The 20,347-nt window shown below is 46.1% G+C and overlaps 1 long non-coding RNA gene across 1 annotated transcript in view; it reads right to left on the reverse strand.

Moving 5' to 3' along the window:
- LOC137627746 (uncharacterized) overlaps positions 1-20,347 on the reverse strand; it is a 53,901-nt gene that overhangs the window by 1,264 nt on the left and 32,290 nt on the right. The gene's annotated exons all lie outside the window — the stretch shown is intronic.

Below are 20,347 nucleotides of genomic sequence, written 5' to 3' on the forward strand. Positions count from 1 at the left end.
AAGATTACAGTACAGTGCAAATGAATAATTTTTGTTAGGGTTGCCACCTCAAGCTCAGAGTAATACAAAACAGCAAAAGGAGGAAAAGTTATAAAAGCTGTGCAAGACCTTCCAGCTTGGTGAGGGTAGGGGTTGCTGCGAGCCTTCCAAGAATTTTTTTTTATTTTCAAATACAGTATGTCCTACTTCTAATATATTGTAAGGCAACGGGCAATTAACTTGAGGGTTAGGATGGCATGTTTCATATTTCAGGTATACTAGAAGATCACTCTCAAAATGTTAATTATCAGTTAAGTGATGTCAAAAGAAATTCTAAACTTTATATTTATCGAGCACACTTTTCTATCTTATTCTCTTCTTGTTTTGTTCAACTTTTTATAGTTTACTGAAAATAGATATTTATTTTAAGGTTACTTTTCTTAGAATATTTTACTTTCCTTTTTTCCTTTCCTCACTGGGCTATTTTCCCTATTGGAGCAGCTAGGCTTTTCCAATTACAGTTGTACCTTAGAAAATAATAATAATAATATATGTATATGTATATCATCATCTACTCCTACGACCTGACGCAAAAGGCCTCGGTTAGATTTCACCAGTCGTCTCTATCTTGAGCTTTTAGATCAATACCTCTACATTCATCATTATCATCTATATGCTTCACAGTCCTCAGCCATGTAGGCCTGGGTCTTCCAGCTCTTCTAGTGCCCTGTGGAGCACAGTTAAGTTTGGTGAACTAAACTCTTGAAGAGTGCAAAGAGCATGCCCAAACCATCTCCATCTATCCCTCACCATGACCTCATCCACATATGGCACTTGAGTAATCTCTCATAGTTTCATTTCTAACCCTGTCCAGCCATTTAACTCCCAATACTATATTCTTCCCGAGGGCTTTGTTCTTAAATCTATAAATTCTGTTGGATATTGTTTCATTGTCATATCACGAGTCATGTCCATACAGTAACACCAATCTCACTAAACTGATATATAGCCTGATTTTTATATGTAATTTCAGGCGATTTGATTTCAAAATTTTACTAAACCTAGCCCTTGTCTGATTTGCTTTTTTCAATCTTTCATCAGCATCTAACCAGTCAGAAAGACATTGAAAGAAATAGGATGGGTAGTAACCTTTCCCATCACACACTTCACTTCACTTTCACTTTAATGGCTGCTTTTCCGGTCCCATACAGCAGGGGAACCTCACTCTCTACAGGACCTCCACTGTCGTTTTACCTTGTTAGTTCAGAGTATTTAACGTTTCAGATCATGTATTGTTCATTTACTGTTAAATTGTCACTGTCAAAAGACTCATGAAATAAGAGTCTTCAGTTTCCTCTTAAAAGCCTTAATGTCTTCAATCGTTAGAATGTTTCGTGGGAGCTTATTATATAGTCTCTGGGCTGCATATCTAAAGGCTCTGGAGCCTACAGTAGACATATATCTAGGTTCCAATAGTTTGAAGCCATCTGTAACTATTCTTGTGTCGACGCGATTTGTTGGCTGCGCAATATGTAGCAATACTCTCTGATATTTTGGACGCCCGGTTCTGATAACTTGGTGGGTTATTGTACATATTTCAAATTCAATTCTCACTTTAATCGGCAGCCAGTGTAAATAGATTAGTATAGGGATGATCCTTTCTCTAGGTGGGACACCTTTTATCAGTCTTGCTCCTCTGTTTATTATGTTTTGTAAGTTCTTAAGTTGCACTTTTGGTAAATTGTAGTAGATAGAGTTGCAGTAGTCAATCCTGGTAATAACACACTTTATCACAAGTTTCTTTACAGAATTTTCGTCCAGGTACTTTTTTATAAACGCAATATTTCTTAGATGATAACCAGCACTTTTTATACATTATTTATTTGGGCATTTAGAAACAGGTTACAGTCAAGAAATACACGTAGATCTCGAACTTTACTAGATATCGGCACCAAGTCATTATTTATGTTAATTTGAATATCACCTAAGTTTTTCACGCTGTTTCTCTTGCCCACCACCATAAATTCAGTTTTGTTCTCATTTAATTTTAGTTGTTTAAATGTCATCCATTCTCTAACACTAACAAGGATTCGGTTTAAGAGTTTCAGTAGTGTCATGTATATCATTTATGGAGAAGTAAAATTGTGTGTCATCTGCAATTAGTTTAAACTTCACGTCATGCCTGTGTAGCATTTTCGATACACCAATATTAAAAATTCAGAATAAGATTGGGCCAAGTACACTTCCCTGGGGTACCCTTCTGTTTAAGGGGTCATATGATAAGAGTTGCCAATTTGTAAACAGTAATTTCTACCAACTAAGTAGTCTTTTAGGTATTCAAAGGCTTGATCTTCAATGCCGATGGACCGTAGATCATTTAGCAGTAGTTCATCCTGTATCAAAAGCGGCACTGAGATCGAGCAGTATTAAGATACCACATTTATTTTCATCCATTATGTCTAGCATATCATTTACAACAGAGCAGATGGCTGTCTCCGTAGAGTATAGTTTTCTGTAAGCAGATTGGTTTTCAGGCAGTGATTTCCTTCAATGGAAGTATATCAAAGGCTAAGAGTAGAACCCTTCCTACGGATTTGTTATCATTGTTGTCATACAGCCATACTAGCAAGGGAAGCAGCAAAGAAGTTGATGCTGTCCAACAACAGGGAGGAGTTAGCAAGATGACCAGACTGCTGTGCCAAGATTATCAGTCTGCTGTCCCACAGCTACAGATAACAGATAAAACTGGAAAATCTTCATCTTCCTTAAAATACTGTACCTTGCACACGACAATCTGTCAAAACTCTAGATAAGAACACGAAGTACATTTATACTCTATGCTGGCCAAAAGAAGTGAGAGCCCAGGCCTGTTGGTTGGGAGTGGCTTGCCCCCCACCTGGCAGTAACCACCACCACCTAGTTAAAAGTTTAAACAGCTGTCCCCAGCTTCGCTGAAAGCGTACTCCTATTAAAGGCGAGGGTTTATATTGCTGAGGGAACTAACATTAATTCTCCATCCACATTGCTGGGCAGTGCATGATGGGTAACCCTTGTTACCAAAACAATATGGGAGTGGTAATTATGTCAAAAGCTAGATCACAGGAAAACAGCCTTACTGCCATGGCCGAGTGTTAATAACTCAAAGAACAGCTAGACTAGAAGTACCAGTATTAAGTTTACCAAATATGAGGGTGCTAGTATTTTAGTGATGTCCGTCATAAATCTCTCTAAGAGTTAAAAATGGTTATGCAGTACTGTATCTCTAAAAGATCATAAAATTTGGGTAAAGTTTTATTCTTAGCAATACTGAAGTACATTAAAAACCTTCCCATTGCTTCCCCTTCTAGTTCTAGGTAACTGTCCTTGTACTTTGCCCTTTTATGCTTTCCTTGTTTTGGCAAAACTTAGCAACTATAATGCATCAACCTGGAGATTGCCATTCTAAATTTTCTCTATATTTTCCTTTTAATCTTGCTACACATACTGTTTTGGATTTATGAATTCGGGCTACATAGCCCAGTGCTAGCCTTTGAGGTCATTAAATACTAAAGTGAACCTAAGGGGAAACATGACAATTTTAGAAGTTATTTGTATTTTTCCTAACATACAAACTTTCAGCTATTTAATAGGGATTATCTTTCAGAAGAGCTGGGAGACTAGCCATTAAGACTTTAATGTGAGGTAGCAACCATCAAACCACTACTTAGTGGGAGGGTGGTAGGGGTACCCAGCATAACAGGGTAACTGGGTAACCTTACTCACTCACACTGTGGGGAAACATTCCCCACTTTACAGGCAGGACTTATGGGGGACAGGTGATGGCAGGACAATTTGATTAAATAGCTTAAGGTTTGTATGTTAGGAAAAATACAAATTACTTCCAAATTTGTCATTTATTCTGACACAAGACAAACCTACACTATTTAATAGGGATGACTCATCCGTTCGAGGTGATGGTAGTCCTAATTCTAGCTTGGTCAATGCCCCGGGTTTTTACCTGTTCAGATTTGACTGTAACAGAAAAAACCTCGACAACTCGCTAAAAGGAGACAATGTGGAATGTGCCCATAGCAGCCTTAGCAACCTGTGCGGTTGTGAGGAACTAGCAATATGACTGTCTAGGTAAGATTATTTCGAGTTTAAAAATAGTAATATATAACCATCGACGTGCCCAATACCTACCTCGTGGAGGGTTATGGGGGACGTGTACAAGTATAAAGAATATACTGAGTTACACAAGGGAAATGGTCATTACCTGCAGATTGATGAGGCCAGCGTGCAGAGGACCCATGGTGCTGTTCCCCAAGAGAGAAGATGAAGGAATAGAAAAGAGCCAGTCATTCCCAACATTCATACAGACTAATTCCAGGGTAACCAATGCCCTAAACCATCTGCTACTTCTCAAACAAGGAGCCTGAGGTATTTTAAACCACTTGTTGTGCAACCACCACAGGACATTTCTGCATGCCTGCTTGTAGTATCTGAGTCACAGTAGTTGTGTTTAAATGCCAGGGGCATGCTTATACCCGACGGCATAAGCTCGAGGTCATCTAGTAAGAGGGTTGAGATTTAATGCATGGTCAATGACCTTGCAAATCTATGCAAAAATGGTGTTCTTTGTAACCCACCCTGTGCTAACAAAAAGAACTGGCACAAGGGGACGAGCTGCTACAGTGGGTTTAAGATAATATCTTAAATTTCTTAGTAGGCATAATACCAGTTGATCTGGATCATCAGCTACAGAAGGAAGACTCGTGATCCGGAAAGTCCAGAACCTAGGGTCCGTGACGGATGGATTTGGAGTCTGCAATAAACTCAAGGAGGAAGCCAAGTGTCGCTTCCCTTCTTTGCCCAAGCTAAAGTGAGCAGGGACACTTTTAAAGGTGAGAGAGTGATCTGTTGCCTGGTGTAGTTTCGTAATGGGGGGCCTTTCTGGGAATGAAGGACTCGAGCTATGTTCCAAGGAGGTGGTCTAACTTCCGACTGGGGGCAAGTGATCTCTTAGCTTCGTATGAGGAGACGACTCCCATGAAGAGGATAGGTCGATTCCATTCAGTCTATAGCCCATGCTTATGGCCAAGCGGTAGCATTTTCCTCACGAAGACACGTGAGGAACTCCACTGTTATTGGAAGAGTGGCATCGAGGGGAGAGATAACCCTTCCACGACACCAACCACAGAAGACTGTCCACTTTGATTGGTAGACTGATGTAGCAGACCTTCGGAGGTATTCAGACATGCATTTTTTGCAACTCATTGGTGAAATGGAGCTGGGAATCGACAAGCAGGAGACTAGCGTGGAACATCCGAGCACCTCAGGAGATCTCCTAGGACGACGAGAAGGCGAACGACGCATGGGATGGTCTCGTCCTGATAAAACTGCGAGGAGGGCAAACAAGAGGTTGAAAGGCAACGGTCAGCAGACCTACTGTCAGAGCGTCAACGACGCGTTGGTGAGTGATGATCACGAGATGAAGAGTGATGATCCCGAGATGAAGAGTGATGATCCCGAGATGAAGAGTGATGATCCCGAGATGAAGAGTGATGATCCCGAGATGAAGAGTGATGATCCCGAGATGAAGAGTGATGATCCCGAGATGAAGTGATGATCCCGAGATGAAGACTGACGATCACGAGCTGGAGAGTGACGAGAAACTCGTTTACCTCATGAATTGGAGCACATGGAGTACAGTACTTGCAAAAAGGGCTACGGTCTCTGGAAGACGATGAGGACCGAGGATGGCGAGATGACTCGTCATTAGCAGGAGGGCGGCTAAAGGAGTTCAAGGAGGGCATCCTTGGGAGGAGACTCCGCCACACCTAATGACGGCTAAGCCTGCAACACATCTGAAAGCCAAAAGGGCTTGCCCCAGGGTGGGGGGAAAGCGGCCTCTCTAGGGAAAGCAACAACGTCCCCATAACCCCGAGAATACCATGGTGATAAATGGTCTACGCTCCTACTCATCCAGTCCTTGAAAGTCTGAACGAGGAGCTTTGGAAAGAGGTCTGGGTGTAGAAGTAGTGCGAGGTTTCTTTGCCTTCAAGATCCCTAAGGAGTCTCTCTTGGACTAATACTTGCGCCGACGGCTAAACCTCTCCCACTGGGAGGCAGACCACTTCCTACACTTGTCGCAGGTGGAATACTGCTCGCAACGTCTTCTGCGGGTCGGACACAAAGAATGGGGGTTATCATGACCGAGAACATGAAGGTCCAACAAGCACGACAGTCCAGTCCTGGACACACGCATGAGAATCGTCAAGGAGAACAAACACACCTGAAGAGAGAGAAAGACAATGTCAAAGCAATGTTTAGGAAGCAGAGAGCGGACATGTCCGACCCCTTTGATGCCAAATGAAAAAGTAGAGAAGGTTTCCACTGTGTGCCTGAGTAAGAACACCCCTACCACCCTCCCACTAACTAGTGGTTGGGTGAGTTGCCACCTCACATTAAAGTCTTAATGGCTAGTCTTCCAGCTCCACCAAAAGATAACCCTATTAAATAGTGTAGGTTTGTCTTGTGTCAGAACAACTTACAGTTATAGGTTACAAGAGGTTGGACAGCAAGATGTAGGAAAGGAAGCAAAATCGGAAGTAAAATAGAGAGCTACAAAGCAAGTGCAGCTAAGAGCAAAGAAAAACACAGCAAAGACTCTTAAGTACCCAATGTGAGGTGCACCAATGGCACTACTCTCCTATGGGGATGCTCACAATGGCAATGATACAACTGTATACTTCATTGGCCAGGAAACTATCAAATAACTCCCATGTAGAAAGTACAACTTTGGTTAGTACTAACGTGTAGACATTGGTTTGCAACTTTGCCTTGGACCATGGGGCTAAGCTAGATCTTGTAGCACTTGTTTGTTGCTAGATTAATATTCTTGGTTTTAGTGTTTGTGCTTGTGATATCATTGCCGCTCATTGTCTGGTAACAAGGCATGAGTTAAGACACTCCCTCACCACATGGACACACCCTAATTGAAACCTTGCTTCAATCAGATTCTTAACCAGTTCCAGTACAATTAATTTAGTAGCCAGTCTTACCTTACTTCAGTAAAAATCTAGTCCTACATGAATCCTAGGATAAGCAAAGTACATTACAAACTCGCAGCAAATGACACTGTTACTACGGACTACAGATATACTGGACTATATCAGATGACTAGAGTAGCATTCTTTTGGCTAAAGTCACCAGAAGAAGTAAATGGTTCTTAGATCTTGATACTTCTTTACCGTATTTATTTATATAAAAGTACAGCAATAAAATGACAAATTTGGAGATAATTTGTATTTTTCCCTAACTAATACAAACCTGGAGTTATTTATGTGGATTATCTTTCAGCATAGCTGGAAGGTAACCATTAGACTTTAATCACGAGGTGGCAACCCTGCCTAAAAGCTTGAGCAGGAAGGATGGGAGGTACCCACAGCCACCTTATATAAACTCACAGCAGTGAAGGATGTCACTTTTGATTACAGGCAGGACTTCCAGGGGACAGGTGATGGCTGGCCAATTTATATAAATAACTTGGGTTTGTATTAGGGAAAAATACAAATTATCTCCGAATTTGTCATTTTTTCCATACTAGAAAACCTTCCGTTATTTATGTGGATGATTCACTCTTAGGTGGGTGGAAGTCCTAGATCTGGCATGGACATTGACCCGGTTTTACCTAGTACAGTAAATGACTGCAGTCTAGGGAAAACTTTAACACCTCGCTAAAATATACAAAGTAAGTATAATAGATCTGTGCAATGCAGTGTAAATAGAGGTTGTTGTCTTGTATGAACACCTTCCCTCGAAGATAGCAATGGGGATGTGGAAAGTATAAAAATTTTATAACATACTAGGGTAGACAAGGGAAGTGATAATTACCTGCAGAGGTTGAAGACAGCTGTAACCCAAGGGAGAGGAAGATGAAGAAAGGAAAGCCAGACATTCTTCTCACTCATCCCAGTCTTAACCTGGGTAACCAGTGCCCTCAACCAACTGCTAACTGTCATCAAGGAGCCTGAGGTATCTTAAACAACTTGTTGAGCAGCGACTTCAGGAACGATAGTGAACGTATCGAGTCTCCTGTGGGTCACCTCTTTTAAATATTGGGCTGTGAAGGTGGTCTGTCTCTTCCACACGCCCGCTTGAAGTACTTGCAACATGGAGACGTTGCGTTTGAATGCCAGGGAAGTGCTGATTCCCCTGACATCATGGGCTCTAGGTCAACGAGCCTGAGGAGGATTGGGAGGCAAGCCTCTTTCAGTTGCTTGGCGGATCCAGGAAGAAACCATGCTCTTGGTGATCCTCCTCTTCACTCTCCCTGAGCTAACAAACAGTGGCGTTAGTCGGGGCCGTAGTAACAACTAATCTGGGTCATTGGTTACAGAACAAAGATTCGCAATCTGAAAGGGCCCGAACCTATGGTCCCGCACCCCAGGGATTTTGAGTCTTGGAAATAAGCTCAGGGACGAAGCCAAGTGTCACTTCTCCCTTTCCCTAGAATGGGCGATGTTATACGAGAGGCCGTGTAGTTCACCAACTCTCTTTGCCGAGGCTAAAGCGAGCTAGAACATCGTCTTCAAAGTGAGATTTCAGTCAGTTGTATAGCGTAATGGTTCGAAGAGAGGTCCTTTTCAGGATCTCAAGACATGAACCACGTTCCAAGAAGGAGGCCTAATCTGACAGGAGGCAAGTGATCTCATAACTCCATATGAGTAAAGAAAGATCCAATGAAGAGGAACCATCAACTCCTTACAGCTTAGAGGTCAAGCTTAAGGTCGAGCGATAGCCTTTCACCACCGAGACTGAAGGAGCTTTTCCTCCCGAAGGTATACAAGGAACTCCACTATTACTTGAATAGTGGCATCGAGTGGAGAGATATTCCTTCAACGACACCAACCACAGAATACTCTCCATTTTGCCTGGTAGACCGAGGCTGAGGACCTACGCAAGCAAGTACTGTATCCGGACGTTCGCTCCGCAACTTGTCGTGAAAAGCCCTTCTGAGAGAGGAGACACTGGCGAGTCTCCACGTTGTGAAGTCAAAGCGACTGCACAGTCTTGTGGAAGATGTTTGCGTGTGGTTGTTTATGGAGATCTGGTCATGGAGGGAGTTCTCTCGGTAGACCTACTAGAAGTTGCAGGAGGTCCAGTAACCACTCTGCATGATGCCATAGCGGAGTTACAAGGGTCATCATTAGATCTTTGGACGCTCGTCTCGTTGAGCAGTCTTTTTATCAGACAAAACGGGGGAAAGGCGTACAAGTCAATGTTGACCCACCGTTGTTGGAATGCATCTTGCCATAGAGCCTGAGGGTCCGGCACTGGAAAACAGTACAGAGGAAGCTTGCTGTTCAGAGATGTTGCGAACAGGTCTACAGTCGGGGAACCCCACAAAGTCAGGACTTTGTTAGCTTTCTGATGATTCAAGGACCATTCAGAGCCTACTATCCGAGTCGCTCTGCTCACATTGTCCGTAACCACATTCCTCTTGCCAGGAATGAATCGAACTGATAGCCACACCAATTTATGTAATCCACTACTATGGTATTGTCACTCATCAACACCACAGTGACCTGCCAACAACTGTGGGAACTGATGAAGAGCTAGGTAGGCTGCTCTCATCTCTCTAAGATTTGTGTGCTGGTACCTTTCTGACTGACCAAAGGCCGGAGATAGTATGGTGCAGCAGGTGAGCCCCCACCTTTCTTTTGATACAACTGTGAAGAGCATCAAATCCGGAAAGGAACAAGAAGATTCTGGCCCCCGTCGAAGGTTTTCGTCTACCACACACCAACTCAAATCCGTTACCTGATCCTGAGTTATAGGAACTCGTGTGTCCAGTGGGTTGGAGTGTTGGTTCCACACGGACTACAGCTGCCACTGCAGGGATCTTCTCCTGAGGCAGCCGTTTGGAAAAAGACGGACGAGAGAGGTTAGATGGCCTAACAGACTCAACCAACGAGAGGTTGGAAGAACTTCTTTCCTGAGGAAGGGTGCGGCCACTTCCTTCAGTCTATGTACTCTTTCGTCTGATGGGAAGACTTTCTCTTGGACGGTGTCTATGATCATTCCGAGGTATACCAGTCTTTGTGAAGGTTGTAGTTATGACTTCTTGTGATTTATCAGAACCCCCGGGTCCTGACAAAACTTGAGAGTCATGTCCCGGTGACGAAGAAGGGTCGTCTCCGCGGTCTACTAGGACCAGCCAGTCTTCCAGATATCTGCGAAGACAGATGCCGGTCCTGTGAGCCCAAGATGAAACTAGAGAAAACACTGGTGAATGCCTGAAGAGCTGTCGCGAGACCGAAGCATAGAATCTTGAACTGGCATGTCTTTTCCTCGTGTATGAATCTTAGATACTTCCTTGAAGACGGATGGATTGGGATCTGGAAGTATGCGTCCTTCAGATCCAGTGTGCACATGAAGTCCCTTGGACAAACTGCTTGGATGACCATGTCTGCTGTCTCCATTCTGAACAGAGTCTGTTGAACAAACTTGTTCTGAGGATAGAGATTGATGACTGGTCTCCAGCTTCCAGTCGCCTTTTTCACCAGAAAAATTAAACTGTAGAAGCCTGGAGACCTGTCCGCAAACATTTTTACTGTAACCCTTTTGTGAAAATCACAAAGACAAAGAAGAGACGTCGTTGCAGTTACTGTACAGTGCTAGTAAATATAAACGAAGTACATTGGAATTTACTTTTAGGACTCAGTTGTAGTTAGTATTAATACATAAAGGAAATAAGGAAGGGCATTATTTGTGATTTACTTTTTGGGTTTGTGACCTGGAATGGGGGTCTTGCCACCCACTGTGTGTTACCCAGGTAGGTTTGTGGGTAAATATATAGAATGGTGCAATAGACTGTTGGTAGAAAATAAGATTGCTATTTAGTGTATTTTGGAGTGTATGAAACGTTTTTACTTATGGTTCTTGGCGGAAATCCAGTTTTTGAGTTATGCCATAACTTTAAAGTTACGGCTTTGCGGTCTGGTATCGTAATCAATAACGTTCAAAACACTGGAATATATATTGTGTACCAATCTAATTGTGTATTTAAATGAACAGCGAATGCAGCATGGCAGACCAATGGATTGCAGGTCGATCGAGAAATCTCAGAGGCTAAGAGGTGGCAGTGCAGGGAAGTTGGCACACCGACAAGTTAAGATCACCCTTCGCAAAGGGGAAGCTCCAATGGATTGCGCAGTCCTAGCATGAGAGACCACGAGCAAATGCAACATGGCGGACCAACGGATTCGCCGTAAAGGGGAAGCTCCAATGGACTGCGCAGTCCTAGCATGAGAGATCACGAGCAAATGCAACATGGCGGACCAACGGATTCGCCGTCGCGGGTAGGTCGAAACCGGGGGATCGAAGGCAGGTGGGCATAAGGGCTCAGTAAACTAGTATAACACCGAGGTAAAAACCCCTAAGGGTAAAATGGCCGCTGCCAACGAGTCCAGTAAGAAAGACCTGATTGCCATCGGCAAGCCCGTCTCCAACTAAAACTTTACCACTCTCCAAGCTAGACTAGCCAGGACTGACACACTAAAACTTATTACATAAATGCATGGTAAATGTATTCACAAAACAGAGCCCATGGCATCGAAATGCTAAAAATAATGCTAGCTAACGTGACACTAGTGAAATAAAACTAAATGAACACGAAATAAAAGGGCGGTCGGGTACGCGATGTGATGCCCAATGGCTAGCTGGACTCAGAGCTCATGGCTCTCTCATCGCCTAATAAAGCTAAATAACCACTCCCCAAGGGGATCTAAAACAGTGAAAGCTAATGCAAACTGTAAAAGAAGAGGGTACTCAATTTAGACGACGAAGAGAAAGCTATCATACATGGAAAAACTCAAAAAAAGCTGAAATAAGCACACTGGAAAAAACTTTGTACAAAGTAGGATCGCTGGAAAGAAAGGAATGACATCATCAGTGACATACGGCAGTATCAAGAGGGGAGAGGATATATAACGGCTCCTCACCTATCCTTCCCCCTAGTTTCCTAGACTGGGTTAAGTCTGTTAGGGGTGCAGATATCTATGGTTATCTACGGATACGTCCCTGATTATACACGATGTCTTAGGATAGTCGTTCCGGGGGTTAGAACCCCGTGATACACGACTGTAATTCTCTTGTAATATCACTCTCAGAAATATTATACTGTAGGAAGCTGCAGGAAGGACCTTCCATCAGGACGACATGGCTATCTCACCCAAATATAGATTTTTCCTACGTCAAAATCCGTTTTATTAAACTTTTTTCTTTCTAACAATCATAAAAACCTTACATTGTAATATAAAAAGTTACCAAACCAAAATCCATGAAACAATCGAAACTGGAGCTTTTGTTTCAGAGCTTCCACGAAAAGAAAATGTGCATCCCATTTTCTAGGAGGCAATTGTAGCTAGAGTCATAGCAGTGTTCATCGTTTTAGTTCTGCAGCATAATTTCACGGCTGCTCTACTCTGGAAAGCAGCCCATTATTTGTTAAGCATGTTAGACCCGTGAGCTAATATTTAGGCAATAATTTAATCATTTAATCACATAGTTCCAACTGGTTTTTGTTCGGCCACAGTTTAAAAATTTCACTGCTCTGTTCCGGCAAGCGAACCATGTTTCACTACGTGTGTTAGCCCCGTGGGCTAGAATTTTGTTAATCTAATTACCTAATTAATCACATAGTTCCAACTGGTTTTTACTCGCCCTTAGCTCGCTACATTCATGCTTTAACAAAGGGGCAAGGGTTTTGTGCCTCACCCTGAGTTAGAACATGGACTTAGCTTCCATTTCCCGACAAAATTTATCAAATACATTTCTACTGTGACAGTTGTCACTAACATTACAAATAAAACCAGAGCTGTAGTTAAATTCTAAATTCTAATACATAAAACGAATAATATTGTTATATTAATACACTGGGCAAACTTTACATTTTAAAAAATTGGGGTACATAAAGAAAAACTTGTTTTCTTCAAAATGACCTTTATATGTCGCAAATAAATAGTTAAGATATACCCTAGTACTTCATACGGTAATGGGGGCTCCAGTGGGAAAAATTTACTGGCGAATCAGTAAATAATGATAAAACTAACCTTTCTTCTCCACACATTATTCTTTGGAACACATAATAAATCAATGAAAATTTGCACAAAAAATGATGATCCTAGGTAAAATTTCAGAAGCATGAAGCACTCGATATTAAAAAAAAAATAATCACCTACATTGAAAGAGCATGTGAAAAGTGTAGTTTTTAAATAAGAGATTGAACGAGGTGGAATTAAATGAGGTTCGTAAGTTTTACCTCAAATTTTCTTTAAGTCAGGAGAGACATTTCCTCTACGGTAATGTTTACTTTTAATGAGCCCTTTCACTCACTTTCTTCCGCAAGCACAATCAATTCCAATTAGAGTTTATTGGCCGAAAGCTGTGACATCATTATGACGTACTGTAATGGTTTCATAACCAGTTACAAATGACTTCAGTCGAAAATGACAAATTCGTAGATAATTTGTAGTTTTCCTAACTATACAAACCTTAGCTATTTACATGGGGTAATTACTTCGGCGTAGCTGAACGACGAGCCATAAAAGTTTTAACGAGGGTTTCCTACCCCACCGCTAGCTACCCCTCCCCCTTACACACACCGGAGAATACTCCACTTTACTTAGAGGTAGGACTTATCTTGGGGGACAGGGCTGGCGGGCACATAACTGTAAATAGCTAAGGTTTGTATAGTTAGGAAAAATACAAATTATCTACGAATTTGTCATTTGTTCCGTAACTGAAATACAAACCATGCTATTTACATGGGGTGACTTCACCCTTAGGAAGGGGTGGTAAGTCCCGGCCATAATGGCTTTGATTTGCCCGGGGATTCCATATTCGAGCGATCAAGTACTCGGACAATAGGGAATCCCTGCTCCTCGCTGGCGGTTGTGAAACTGCCGCGGCCTACGTAAGGTGTATACGAAGGTGAAAAGTGACTTGTCCCAGGCAGTTGCCATGGAGTCCCTCAGAAGGAAATCCAGGCTAGGACTCTCCCAATACCACCTCGTCAGGGTATGGGGACATGACAGTATTACTGTACACCTAATACTAGGAACACAAGGAAGCATGGTCTACCTGCAGTGGTTTGAGGTCAGCTGTGCAGAGAACCCAGGATGCTGCTTTCTCCGTGGGAGGAGAGGATGAAGAAATGAATAAGGGCCAGACAGATCATTTCATTCGTGCAGACTTAACACCAGGTAACAATGCCCTCAACCTTCTGCTACTTGTCCATCAAGGAGCCTGAGGTTTAGACCAGCTGTTGTGAAGCCACCACAGGGCCGATAGAAACGTATCAAGCCTCCTGTGGGTCATGTCTTGCAGGTAAGGGGCTGAGAAGAAGGTCTGATGCTTCAACATCCCCGCTTGTAGGACCTGCGTCACTGAATGATGCTCCATGAAGGGCAGGGACGTATCTAAGCCCCTGACATCATGGGCTCTAGGGCGATGCGACGGAGAAGGGTCAGGATTCAAGGCAGGGTGTAGCACCCTGCAAATCCGGGCCGAGATGGTACTCCTGGAGACCCTTCTCATCGTTATCCAGGATCCACGAACGAGACTTGAGCCTGGAATCGAACTGCAGCTGTTCTCTGAAGACGCCAGCTCAGACTCCCTACCGGCACGGTAGGAGATGGTCTGAGTCATCTGCTACAGGACGGAGACTCGAACCCTGGAAGGAGTCGAACAGCGGGTCCGGGACTCCCGGATTCTGAGTCTCGGCAACAAACCTCAGGGACGAACCTGAATGTTGCCTCCCCCTAACCCCCTGAATGGGCAAAGTCGTAAAAGAGACCATGTGACTCGCTTGGCTGAAGATAGGCTAGCAGGAACACTGTCTACCCAGAAAGGTGGTGATCTGGGGACTTATGTAGTGGTTCGTCAGGGGGTCTCTTTAGAGACTCGAGGACTCGAACCACGTCCCAAGGAGGAGGTCTCACCTTCGACTGAGGGCAGGAGAGGACAAGGCTTCGCATGCGAAGGAAGAGTTCCAGCGGGGGAGAAATTTTTGTCCCTAGGGCCTGGAGGCAAGACTTAAGGCTGAGGGATAGCCTTTCACAGTCGAAACTGAAAGGCACATTTATCCCGCAATCCCACTAGGGGCTACGCTATTGCTGGAAGCATGCGGAGGGATGCCCTCTCCCCGACACCGGCCACAGAAACTCGCTCTTTCGCCTGGGAGACTACTGCGGAAGACTTGCCCAGGTGTCCAGGCCTCCTTTTCGCCACTTGTTGCGAAAATCCTCTCTTTGAGGAGATGCTGGATAGACTCCCGGCAGGAAGTTGGAGCAAGCTACGGAGGCAACACCTCGATGGTGTCCCACCGTTGCTGGAAGGCATCCTACCAGAGGGCCTTGGGATCCGTGACCGGGGAGCAGTACAGCGGGAGCTAGCAGCTCAGTGCCGTAGCGAACCGGTCCATAGAGGGAGCCCCACCGAGTCAGGACTTGTAGGCTACTTGAGGATCCAAAGACCACTCGGTATCTGGTGTCTGCGACACACTGCTCTGACTGTCGGCGAGCCCATTCCTTTGCTGGAATCAAGCGAGCTGCTAAGGAGACCGAGGGGGACTCGGACCATCCCGGTATCTCTACCGCAGGATGGGATGGTTGTACTGAAAAGTACCTCCTTGTCTAGGCCAGAAAACCATCACTGTGGTGTAGTTGATCCTCATAACCACAGAGTAGTCCGCCAGGCTAGGTGGAGCTACTGAAGTGCCAGAAACAGTTTCCGTCTCTAGTAGGACTAGAGAAGGTTTCTCCTGGTTCTGACCACCGGCCTGAGGACCCGTGGATCAAAACGTGGGCCGCCCCCCTTTTCTTTGATGCGTCCGAAGACAGCCTCATGCTTGGGGGAAGGCAAGAAGGACCACTCCCTATTGTAGGCCCTCGTCTGCTTCCCACCCCTATGGGTCCGTCTGTACCGGATGTCCCCTAGGGGTCTCGGCGTCTGGGGAGACGTGCCCCCGACTCCCCCGCGCCCCGAGTCGCCACGGGAGAGAACTCATCCTGGGGCGACTGTGGAAACCAGACGGGCCAGGGAGGAGAGACGTAACAACCTTGGGTTGGAGGGTCTTCTCGTGTGAGGAAAGGTCTCGCGACCTTCCTCTGCCTTGGTACCCTGTTGTCCGAAGGGAAGGCTACGGGAGATAGGAGCCTAAGACCAGACTCTGAGAGGGCTGCGGGGAGGACTCCGAGGACCACCGTGATCTTTAGAACTTGGTTAAGTCCGAGGAGCTTGTCCCGATGACGAAGAAGGGATGCCTTCGAGTCTGCCAGGATCGGCCAGTCACCCAGGAAACGGAGTGGTCGGATGCCGATCCTGAGAGCCCGTGAAGAGATCAAAGAGGAAGTATCGGAGAACTGTTGAGGTGCCGTGGAGAGGCCGAAGCACAGCCCTGGAACTGGTATATACGCCTTTCAGGCGGACTCCAAAGTACTTCCTTGAAGATGGGTGAACCGGGACCGGAAGCACAGGTCCTACCGGACCAGTGTACACATGAAGTCTTGTGGTCTCACCGCAAAGCCGACCGCGTATGCTGTCGCTATGCTGAACAGAGACTGTTTGACAACCCTGTACAGAGTCGAGAAGGGAAGGAGACGATTAAGGAGGCCTCGGAACCCGTTGGCCACCTCCTGGAGGGAGCGTATCTCGGACATGGACTGGACTTCCGCCCGGAGGGCCCGTCCCCTCACCGATCCCTACCCAGGGAGGAGGGAGGGGCTCGAAACCAACCGGGACTGTTGAAGGAGACAAGCTCGGAGAGCTGGCCCTCGGCCTAGTCTCTGGCGCTCTCCATTCCCTGAGACCAGGGCAAGCTGCACTGGCGTAAGGGAGTCCTTGGGTGAGTAGAACTCGGTCCAGGACCATATCTTTCCCTTACCGAAGAGGAATCTCTGAATCTGGGATCCCCTTGAGGTTTCTCCTGAGGGCCAGAACCTGCCAGAACGCAAGTTCCGACCCCTGGAGCTCCTCCTCCTGATGGACTGGCAGCGAGGTCTTCCATCCCCGGAGGCTCTTCCTGGGGAGACTCGTAGACATGCGCCAAGGGTCCAACTGGATCCTGTCGGATCCTTGCGGAAGACAGGGCCTTAGGATCCCTCCTAGGAGGGAAACAGGACCCCAGCGATGAAAGACGTAAGGCTTCGCCCCCTCCTCACGATAGGACCCTCAGGAAGAGGCGGGGATTCTCCCAATGGAATGAAGGGGGAGAGGACCGGGTCTTCCGACCCTCCTGGGGATGGGTAATGCTCATCCGCAGGGGAGGGGAGATGAATTCCGAGGAGGACTCATCGCCTGCGTAAAGACTCGCGAAGGGACAGGATAGTCCTTGGGGGAGATACCACGCCGGGGATTCCACTCACCCCCTTCAGGGGGAGAGGAAGCTGCTACTGATTAGTGACCCCAGTCAGAAGGCACAGGCTCATCGCCTGCTTGAGCGCTCTGACGACGGCATCCCACCAGGGATGCCGACCACCCCTCGCGCTGACAGGGAGTCCCTCTGGAGGGAAGAGGATCGTTCGATCCTCTGGGGGAGATGACACATGAGTGTTTGCCCGTAGAGAACCTGCAAAGAAGGGAGAAGAGACCTATGACCTATCCGGAAACCTCCCCCCTCCGGAGAGGGCGCTGCTCTGCGCTGCGGGGGAGGGAAACGCGGAGGTGGCCTGACCGCCATGAGCCCTGATGTAAACAGGGAGCGGTCGCGTCGCAGAAACGGTGCGCCAATCACGCTGACGATCGCGCGAAAATCACAGATCTGGGTAGCGTGTGACTAAAGCATGCGTAGCAGTAAAACCGCGCCCGCATGCCCGCGTGAGCATGGGCGTATCGGCGTCCGCGTGAACGATCCCCGCGCTTCCGCGCGTATTTAGATCGCTGGCGCTTGTGTGTGAAAGATCGCGGGCGATAGCGAGGGGAACCATCGCACGCGCGAACGATCTTGGCGAAAAAAGATCACCGGTGCTAGCGCCGTCGGCGATTGCGTGTGGGAAACCATCTCACGCGCGGAAGAATAACGCTGACGTTCTTCGGGAGGAAGAATAACGCTGACGATCTTCGGGCGGAAGAATAACGCTGACGATCTTCGGGCGGAAGAATAACGCTGACGATCTTCGGGCGGAAGAATAACGCTGACGATCTTCGGGCGGAAGAATAACGCTGACGATCTTCGGGCGGAAGAATAACGCTGACGATCTTCGGGCGGAAGAATAACGCTGACGATCTTCGGGCGGAAGAATAACGCTGACGATCTTCGGGCGGAAGAATAACGCTGACGATCTTCGGGCGGAAGAATAACGCTGACGATCTTCGGGCGGAAGAATAAGGCTGACGATCTTCGGTGCTTACGTGAGTACGAAGATCGTCGGCGCTAGCGCGAGAGAAGACCGTAGGAGACAGTGAGCGGGAAACCATGGTGCCCGCGTGCGTATGATCTCCAACTATGTAAGACGATCGTCGGCGATTCGCGCGAGCACGGACGATCTCCGCGAGATTGTCGGCGCTCGCGAGCGAGAGAAGATGGTTGGCGATCACGAGCGGGAAAACCTCTGTGCCCGCGCGCGGACTATCGTCGACAATCGCGAGCGGGAAACCGCGCGCGGACGATCCGCGCGATGGTTACGTGAGCCTCAATGGTCGCGCGCGGGAAACCATACCGCGAACGGAACGATCTTCGGCGCTTACGCGAACTGTGAAGATCTTCGGCGCTTACGTGAACTGTGAAGATCGTCGGCGCTCGCGCGCCTAGCGCCGAATCCGAAGATCGGCGGCCAACGGCCGTCGACGATCGCGTGCGGAGAACCGCGCATGGCCTCGTTGCCGTGAGCGGGAAACCATCCCGTGCACAGAACGATCATCGGAGCTTATGCGTACTAAGAAGATTGTCGGTGCTTGCGCGCTTAGCGCCGGATCCGAAGATCGCCGGCTAACGGCCGTCGATGATCGCGTGCGGACGGCCTCGTTGTCGCGCGCGGGAAACCATCCCGTGCACAGACCGATCCTCGGCGCTTACGCGCACTAAGAAAATCGTCAGCGCTTGCGCGCCTAGCGCTGAATCCGAAGATCGCCGGCTAACGACCGTTGCAGGGTTAACGATCTTCGACGATCGCGCGCGGAAAAACCGCGAGCGGACGGGCCTTAACCCACGAAGGACGACCCGTCCATTTAATGGATGCATTAATTGCTACCAACTAGCGACCGTCTATATTGTGGATGCATTTTTTTCATCCTTTCTTCCCCCTACATATGACTTTAGCTCCGCCTTCTATTAACGTCACAGGCTACTTTAACCAATCAGTGATCGTTTACAAAGCAAAGTTGCCAGAAATCTTATACTTTGAGGTTATAGGAGTGTACTAAGCATGCGCCGTTGGCGGTGGGGGTAGGTGCCGTTTGGCTTATCGATCGAGATTTTGTTATCTGTTGGCAGGATAAAAGATAACTTTTTTTATGCAAAATTAAGAGTTAATTTGTTTTATAATGGCTAATATGGAATATCATTATTATTCAGAAACAAGTGCTGATGATTTGGACAGCCATAGTGAGCATGATAGTGATGATTATATGACTGATAGCGATGTTTATGACGACGATCTTGACATTGAACCTGTTGCCTCATCCTGGGCACGTGTTTATCCGCCTGAAGGTATTGACTGTGGGAGTGATTTGTTTTTTACCAAAAGAAATGTAGGTCCTTTAGGGATTCCTAACCGTAATTCACAGCCTATTGAATACTTTTCTTTATTTATAACTGATGATATTATAGATATTCTTGTTCGTGAGACTAACATATATGCCAACAGATTTTTAGCTAGTAAGGAAGAGTGGATAAGAGAACATCCACGAAGCAAATACAGAATCTGGAAACCAGTAACTCATGAAAGAATGAAAAAGTTTTTAGCTCTTATACTCATGGGATTGATAAAAGTGCAGGATATAAAAGATTTTTGGAGTACGTTTCGCTCAACTAGAATTCCTTTTTTTGGAGGAACCATGCCACGCGATGAATATCTTCTAATTAGTCGATTTCTTCATTTGAATGATAATACCTTGAATAAGCCCAGAGGTGACCCACAGTATGACCCATGGTTTCGAGTGCGCCCTCTTTTAGATTCCTGCAATAAGTTATTCAAGGATCATTACAATCTTCAGCAGACTATCTCCCTTGATGAAAGTATGATTGGTATGCGTAATAGGTGTGCATTTATACAATATATGCCCAATAAACGGCACTGTAGGTATGGGATAAAAAAGTTTGAACTTTGTGAAGCTTCCACTGGATATGTTTATCATATAGATTTGTATTCAGGGCGTGATTTTT

The sequence above is a fragment of the Palaemon carinicauda genome, chromosome 35, assembly GCF_036898095.1.
Source record: "Palaemon carinicauda isolate YSFRI2023 chromosome 35, ASM3689809v2, whole genome shotgun sequence".
Lineage (NCBI taxonomy): Eukaryota > Metazoa > Arthropoda > Malacostraca > Decapoda > Palaemonidae > Palaemon > Palaemon carinicauda.